Raw genomic sequence first — 8,664 nt, forward strand, 5'->3', positions numbered from 1 at the left:
CACTCACTCTTTTATTTTGGAGATGATTGCTAATCATCTGGACGTCAAGTCTATTAGACTCGACGTGAGCTATTCAGTGACAGTCCCATCAGGGGAAGAATTATCAGCTACTAGCATGGTTAGGGACATCGATCTAGAACTGCAGGGCCACCTAGTGTATGCCGATCTGATTGTGTTGCCGATGCCAGAATTTGATATTATCTTGGGAATGAACTGGCTGACGAAGAACAGAGTTCTTATTGATTTCCAAAAAATCTCTGTGTTGGTAAGACCGTTGGGCATGAGCAGTTTCTCTTTGAGCTGGATAGATGGAGGAGTTTCCCTCGCATGATATGTTGCATGCAGGCACAGAGATTTATTCATAAGGGTAGTCAGGTTTTCTTGGCCAGCATTGTTCCGCACCTCACGTACCCACTCCGTCAATATCTGATGTACCGGTTGTCAGAGATTTTCCTGACGTCTTTCCAGACGACGTCACAGGCCTACCACCAGATAGAGAGGTGGAGTTCGCCATCGACCTTATGACAGGCACTGTGCCAATTTCAAAGGCACCATACCATTTTGCTCCAGCTGAGATGTTAGAACTCAAGCAGCAGATTCAGGAGCTCTTGGATAAAGAATTCATATGTCCTTGTTTCTCACCATGGGGCGCACCAATGCTCTTCGTAAAGAAGAAGGATGGCAGCATGAGGTTGTGTATCGATTACCTAGAACTAAACAAAGTAACGATCAAGAATAAATACCCAATACCAAGGATCGAGGACTTTTTGATCAGTTGCAGGGAGTCACGGTGTTCTCTAAGATAGATCTACGATCTATGTATCATCAGCTGAAGGTAAAAGATGCAGATGTTCATAAGACAGCCTTCAGGACTGGATATGGGCATTACGAGTTCTTAATGATGCCATTCGGACTGACGAATTCTCCAGAAATTTTTATGGACTTGATGAATCGAGTATTTCAGCCCTACCTAGATCAGTTCGTCATAGTGTTCATTGACGACATCCTTATCTACTCAAAGAGCCATGAGGAGCACGGTCAGCATTTGGGTACAGTTTTGCAGGTTTTGCAGAGTCGCAAGTTGTTTGCAAAATTTAGTAAGTGTGAACTCAGGTTGGAGAAAGTAGCATTTTTGAGTCATATAATATCTAGCAGTGGTATTAAGGTGGATCCAGCTAAAGTGGCAGCAGTTAAGGAATGGGTTGAGCCGAAGAATGCGTCAGAGATCCGCAGTTTCCTCGGCTTAGCAGGCTACTACATGAAATTCATTCAGGGATTTTTTCGATAGCAGTGCCAATTACTTCATTGACTAAGAAGAATGCTAAATTCATATGGAGTGGAGAGTGCCAGAAGAGCTTTGATACTTTGAAGCAAGCTCTTATCTCAGCGCCAGTGTTAGCCATGCCGGCAAGGCAAGGCGATTTTTTGTTATACACCACGCTTCTAAGCTTGGTTTAGGCGGAGTTTTGATGCAGCATGGTCGGGTTATAGCTTATGCCTCCAGACAGTTGAAGGTTCACGAGAAGAACTACCCGACTGATGATGTTGAGTTAGATGCCGTTGTCTTTGCGTTGAAGATATGAAGACATTATTTATTTGGCGAAAAATGCCAAATATTTACTGATCACAAGAGTCTCAAGTACTTCTTCACGCAAAAAGAGATGAATATGAGACAAAGATGGTGGTTAGAGTTAATGAAAGACTACGATTGTGAAATTAGCTACCACCCGGGGAAAGCTAATGTTGTGGCAGATTCCTTGAGCATGAAAGTTGCGGTCGTAGCACAGCTGTCAGTGCACAGATATCTCTAGTCAGAGATTCAGAGGTTTGGTTTAGAGGTTTATCCTAAGGGCAGAGCTCCTAAGATGTCTAATCTAATGCCAGTCTACCTTGCGAGATCGAATCCGTAGAGGTCAGCCTTTGGATGAGCAGTTTCAGAAATGGAGACTAAAGGATGAAGCCAAGGGCATTATACTGTATACAGTGTCTGATGGCATTGTCAGATACAAAAGAATGATGTGTGTGCCTAGTGTTGATTCAATCAGAGGGGATATTTTAACAGAGGCACATACATCTCCGTATTCTATCCATCCAGGAGGTACCAAGATATACAAGGATGTACAGATTCTTTATTGGTGGCTAGGCATGAATCGGGACATCCGCCGATTTGTGTCAGAATGCCTCATTTGCCATCAATTGAAAGCATAACATCAGAGGCCAGCAGAAATGCTTAAGCCAATCCCTATCCCCGAGTGGAAATGGAAGAATGTCACCATGGACTTTGTTGTTGGTTTGTCGAGGTCAGTTAGAGGGTCCAATACCATTTGGGTTATAGTAGACCGACTTACTAAGTCAGCACACTTCTTGCCAGTGAAGACGACTTTCTCCATGACGCCGTATGCGGAGCTCTATATCATGGAGATAGTTTGATTGCATGGAATCTCGGTTATGATATTGTCCGACAGGGACCCGAGGTTCACATCGTCCTTTTGGAAGAGTTTACATGCAGCCATGGGGACGAAGTTGCTATTCAGTACTGCATTTAACCCTCATACAGATGGTCAGTTTGAGCGATTGATCCAAATTTTGGAGGATTTGTTGAGAGCTTGCGTGATCAATTTCCATGGGAATTGGGAATCAAAGCTACCTCTAGTGGAGTTCACCTACAATAATAGCTTCTAATCGCCTATACGTATGGTTCCCTACGAGGCACTGTATGAAAGGAAGTGCAGATCACCGAATCATTGGGATGAAGTCGGTGATAAATCAGAACTTGGTCCAGAGATTGTTCAGCAGACTGCGGATGTGGTAGTCAAGATCCGAGACAGGATGAAGACCGCCTAGAGTCGCCAAAAGAGCTATGCAGACAAGAGAATGAGAGATCTTAAGTTTTTCGTAGGTGATCACGTTTTCGTGAAGATAGCACCTATGAAGGGCGTTATGAGGTTTGGGAAGAGAGGCAAGCTTAGTCCGAGGTTTATTGGACCGTTCGAGATTCTTGACAGAGTTGGGACACTAGCTTATCGTGTAGCCTTATCGCCGAATCTGGCCGGTGTACACAATATGTTCCACGTCTCGATGCTGAGGAAGTACATAGACAATCCTTCACATGTTTGGAGCTTTGAGCCATTGCAGTTGGCTCCAGATATGTCGTATGAGGAAAGACCTGTCCAAATCCTATAAAGACAGGAGCAGAGACTTCAGAACAAAGTGACCAAGTTGGTCAAAGTCAGGTGGCTGAATCAATCAGTGGAGGGAGCCACTTGGGAGACCGAGACAGATATATGGAACCGCTACCTGGAATTGTTTGGTAAGATTTAATTTCGAGGACAAAATTTATTTAAGTGGGTGAGGAATTGTAGATCCCAAATTCATTACACGTAAAACACATGTATTTATTTAATTGTTAAATTATTTATTTAAGTTAAAAATGATTTGAAGATGAATAATTAATTTAAATGTATTATTTTAAATTATTTATGTTTAGATGATGCACGTTAAAATGTTTTTCCTGAGTTTCAGGTTTCAGGCGATTATGCCAGTGAAGACGACTTTCTCCATGACACCGTATGCGGAGCTCTATATCATGGAGATAGTTCGATTGCATGGAATCCCGGTTATTATATTTTCCGACAGGGACCCGAGGTTCACATCGTCCTTCTGGAAGAGTTTACATGCAGCCGTGGGGACAAAGTTGCTATTCGGTATTGCATTTAAACCCTCAAAAAATGGTAAGTTTGAGCGAGTGATCCAAAATTTGGAGGATTTGTTGATAGCTGGTGTGATCAATTTCCATGAGAATTGGGAATCAAAGCTTCCTCTAGTGGAGTTCACCTAAAATAATAGGTTCTAATCGTCTATAGGTATGGTTTCCTACGAGGCACTGTATGAATGGAAGTGCAGATCGCCGAATCATTGGGATGAAGTCGGTGAGAAATCAGAACTTGGTCGAGAGATTGTTCAGCAGACTGCGGATGTGGTGGTCAAGATCCGAGACAGGATGAAGACCGCCCAGAATCGCCAGAAGAGATATGCGGACAAGAGAATGAGAGATCTTGAGTTTGTCATAGGTGATCACGTTTTCGAGAAGATAGCACCTATGAAGGGAGTTATGAGGTTTGGGAAGAGAGGCAAGCTTAGTCCAAGGTTTATTTGACCGTTCGAGATTCTTGACAGAGTTGGGACACTAGCTTATCGTGTAGCCTTATCGCCGAATCTGGCCGGTGTACACATTGTGTTCCAAATCTCGATGCTGAGGAAGTACTTAAAGAATCCTTCACATGTTTTGAGCTCTGAGCCATTGCAATTGGCACTAGATATGTCGTATGAGGAAAGACATGTCCAAATCCTATACAGACAGGAGCAGAGACTTCAGAACAAAGTGACCAAGTTGGTCAAAGTCAGGTGGCTGGATCAATCAGTGGAGGAAGCCACTTAGGAGACCGAGGCAGATATGAGGAACCGCTACTTGGAATTGTTTAGTAAGATTTAATTTCGAGTAAAAAATTTATTTAAGTGGATGAGGAATTGTAGATCCGAAATTCATTACACATAAAACACAAGCATTTATTTAATTGTTAAATTATTTATTTATGTTTAAAATGATTTTAGAGATGAATAACTTATTTAAATGTATCATTTTAAATTATTTATGTTTAGGTGATGCACGTTAAATTTTTTTTCCTGAGTTTCATGTTTCAGGCGATTATGCCAGTGAAGACGACTTTCTCCATGACGCCGTATGCGGAGCTCTATATCATGGAGATAGGTTGATTGCATGGAATCCCGGTTATTATATTGTCCGACAGGGACCCGAGGTTCACATCGTCCTTCTGAAAGAGTTTACATGAAGCCATGGGGACGAAGTTGCTATTCAGTACTGGATTTAACCCTCAGACAGATGGTCAGTTTGAGGGACTGATCCAAATTTTGGAGGATTTGTTGAGAGCTTGCGGGATCAATTTCCATAGGAAATTTGAATCAAATCTACCTCTAGTGGAGTTCACCTACAATAATAGCTTCTAATCGTCTATAGTTATGGTTCCCTACGAGGCATTGTATGAAAAGAAGTGCAGATCGCCGAATCATTGGGATGAAGTCAGTGAGAAATCAGAACTTGATCCCGAGATTGTTCAGCAGACTGCGGATGTGGTGGTCAAGATCCGAGACAGGATGAAGACCGCCTAGAGTCGCCAAAAGAGCTATGCAGACAGGAGAATGAGAGATCTTGAGTTTGTCGTAGGTGATCACGTTTTCGTGTAGATAGCACCTATGAAGGGCGTTATGAGGTTTGGGAAGAGAGGCAAGCTTAGTCCGAGGTTTATTGGACCGTTCGAGATTCTTGAAAGAGTTGGGACACTAGCTTATCGTGTAGCCTTATCGCCGAATCTAGCCGGTGTACACAATGTGTTCCACGTCTCGATGCTGAGGAAGTACCTAGAGAATCCTTCACATGTTTTGAGCTTTGAGCCATTGCAGATGGCTTCAGATATGTCGTATGAGAAAAGAACTATCCAAATCCTATACATACGGGAGCAGAGACTTCAAAACAAAGTGACCAAGTTGGTCAAAGTCAGGTGGCTGAATCAATCAGTGGAGGAAGCCACTTTGGAGACCGAGGCAGATATGAGGAACCGCTACTTGGAATTATTTGGTAAGATTTAATTTCGAGAACAAAATTTATTTAAGTGGGTGAGGAATTGTAGATCCCAAATTCAGTACACGTAAAACACATGCATTTATTTAATTGTTAAATTATTTATTTAAGTTTAAAATGATTTTAGAGATGAATAATTTATTTAAATGTATTATTTTAAATTATTTATGTTTAGGTGATGCACGTTAAAATATTTTTCCCTGAGTTTCATGTTTCAGGAGATTATGCCAGTGAAGACGACTTTCTCCAGGACGCCGTATGCGGAGCTCTATATCATTACGCCTTATGCTAAGCTTTATATCCGAGGTTTTGATAGACGTGGTTTTTACATGTTTTATTGCATTAATTTGTGTGTGTTTGCATTGTGCATGCGTACATTTCATTTACATTTTGTTTATTTTAGAGTAAACATTTGCATTTGATCATGTCTCACTTGTTTATGACGAATTTGCAGGAAAAATGATCGGAAAATCGAATCTGGAGCAAAGTGCGCAATGCAAAGAAGAAAATGGCAGAAAGACTGGCGCCCGAGAGGTATAAAATTACCGCCCGGGCGTGAGAGGTGAATAGCTAAGATGATGTCCAGAAAGTATGGCGCCCGGGGGGTAATTTTCTTCCGCCCGGGCTCGAGATTTAATTTCCGAAGAGCCAACTTACAGAAAACCCGGCATTCGGGCGGTAATTTTCTACCGCCCGAGCGTGAATGCCGCATTCCTCAAGAAATATTACAAAATATGTGGCGCTTGAGCGGTAATTTTCTACCGCCCGAGCGCCGCCTATTTTTGGAAAAATATCTTTGCCGATTACTTACATTAGTCTTGGGATGTGGATGATATGGGAAGGATTGGGAGTCGTTTTCGATTCATTCAGAATTCATTGGAGTAGCCGCCACAAGCTTGAAGAGGGTTTTTGCGCTTGGATTGAAGATTCGAAGATTTCCGGGCGTCGTTCCTTGCATTTTCGTCTAGCCTAGTATTTCTAATTGAGTTTTCATCTTTTAAACTTTATTTTGTTTATTTCTAATATGAATTCGAGTAGCTAAACCTTTAATATTTGTTGGGATTTAAGGGGATCCTGTCCCAAACTTTGATATAATTAATTTACATATCGATTTTTGATGTATTTTTGATTATACTATTGTTTTGTCGTGTTGTTAAAGCGTAGCTAACTTTGATAACAATTTTATATTGCGAGTGAGTTCGAGAGAATAACTTGTGATAGGAACGAGTAGTATAATCCGTGGATCTAAAATTTATATAGATATATGAAATTGGATACGCGCCGATAGTTATAGTCCTAAGGGTCGAAAACTAAGGAATTTCATAGATCGACATGCAATTCGCTCTTGATAAATAATTAAAGACATTTAATTACTTCACTGAGTAGAATTAGTTTGGCATATCTCGAGAGAGTGTGTTAAATTGAATAGAAAATCCTGTCGGAAGCATACAGTCACGATCGAACGAATTAATTAATTAACGAGGGGTAGGTGAACCAATATTCCCAACAAATTAATTCTCATTGAATTTTAATCAACCATTTTTAATATCATATTTCATTGTTTAATTATTGAATTTTTTATTTCCATGTTTATTTGATCCGAGTAGTAATAACCAATCAACCAATTTTCGTTGCTAAAGATTTAATAACTGAAAATAATAATTGTCAAACACAGTCTTCAGTGGAACGATACTCGTACTCACATACATTATACTACTACTTGACATCGTGCACTTGCGATTAATTTTTCAGCATACAAAATCATATTTTTATTAAAGATTTCACAGTGCAAGTTTTGCTCGATCAAGTTTTTGGCGTCGTTGCCGGGGACTGTTAATTCACAAATTTATTTTTAGTTACTTTCTTTAGCATTGATTCATTTTATTAAATTAACACTTCATATTCTGTTACAGATATCTCGTCCAGTGCATGCCAAAGTCACTTGACGTGGAGCTTGAGCAGTTTGACCCTGAAATTGAAAGAACTTTCCGCAAGAGAAGACAGCAGCAGAAACTGAAAGAACTGATGGAGAGGCACGAGAACGATCATGAGAAGGAACACCATGATGCTAGACATGTGGAGATGCCACGCCGCATACCGATGCTGGAGTATGCCCAACCTTCTTTGGATGGAGCACGCCCCAGCATTGTGAGGCCGATTGTGAGGGCTAACCACTTCGAAATCAAACCAGCTATAATTCAGATGATTCAGAACACAGTCCAGTTTGGAGGATCTGCAGTAGATGACCCAAACACGCACATCGCAGATTTTCTTGAAATTTGCGACACTTTTAAATTTAATGGAGTTTCTGATGATGCTGTTAGGTTGCGGTTATTTTCTTTCTCCCTACGTGATAAAGCTAAAGCATGGTTGAATTGTTTGCCTGTAGGTTCGATCACCACATGGGAGAACATGGCGAAAGCGTTTCTAATTAAATATTTTCCTCCATCTAAGACCATGAAGCTGCGGGCAGACATCACCTCATTTGCTCAATTCGAGTAGGAGTCCTTATATGACGCATGGGAGCGCTTCAAAGATTTATTAAGAAGATGTCCTCATCACGAACTTCCACTTGGGTTAGTTGTTCAAACCTTTTACTATGGCTTGCTTACTCCTAATCGTACTATGATAGATGCTACTGCTTGTGGGAACCTGTTGAGAAAAACTGCTGAGGAAGGATACGACTTACTGGAGGAGATGGCTGCTAGCAGCTATCATCCTCAATCTGAAAGAAACAACCAGCGAAGGAGTGCAGGAGTTCACCAGGTAACTGACCTTTCTACTATTACTGCACAACTTGATTTCTTGAACAGGAAACTGGACGGGTTGAATATGGGTGGCACAGCTATGCGTCTTCAAGAGATATTTTGTGAAAAATGTAGAGGAGAACACTATGTTAAGGACTGTCAAGACAGTGGTCCTTTCTATGTGCCAGAAGGGTCACCTTTAAACCAAGTGGTAGTCCAAAACCGTCCAAGGAATGATCCGTACTCAAACACTTATAATCC

At 41.2% G+C, this 8,664-nt stretch overlaps 1 non-coding gene across 1 annotated transcript; it reads right to left on the reverse strand.

The window, feature by feature from the left end:
- Positions 1–8,117: 8,117 nt before the first annotated feature.
- On the reverse strand, positions 8,118–8,223 carry LOC142530235 (small nucleolar RNA R71). Its single transcript, XR_012816076.1, has one exon. It is a non-coding gene; the product is annotated as a small nucleolar RNA R71 (small nucleolar RNA).
- Positions 8,224–8,664: the final 441 nt, after the last annotated feature.

Source organism: Primulina tabacum, chromosome 16 (assembly GCF_025594145.1).
Source record: "Primulina tabacum isolate GXHZ01 chromosome 16, ASM2559414v2, whole genome shotgun sequence".
NCBI lineage: Eukaryota > Viridiplantae > Streptophyta > Magnoliopsida > Lamiales > Gesneriaceae > Primulina > Primulina tabacum.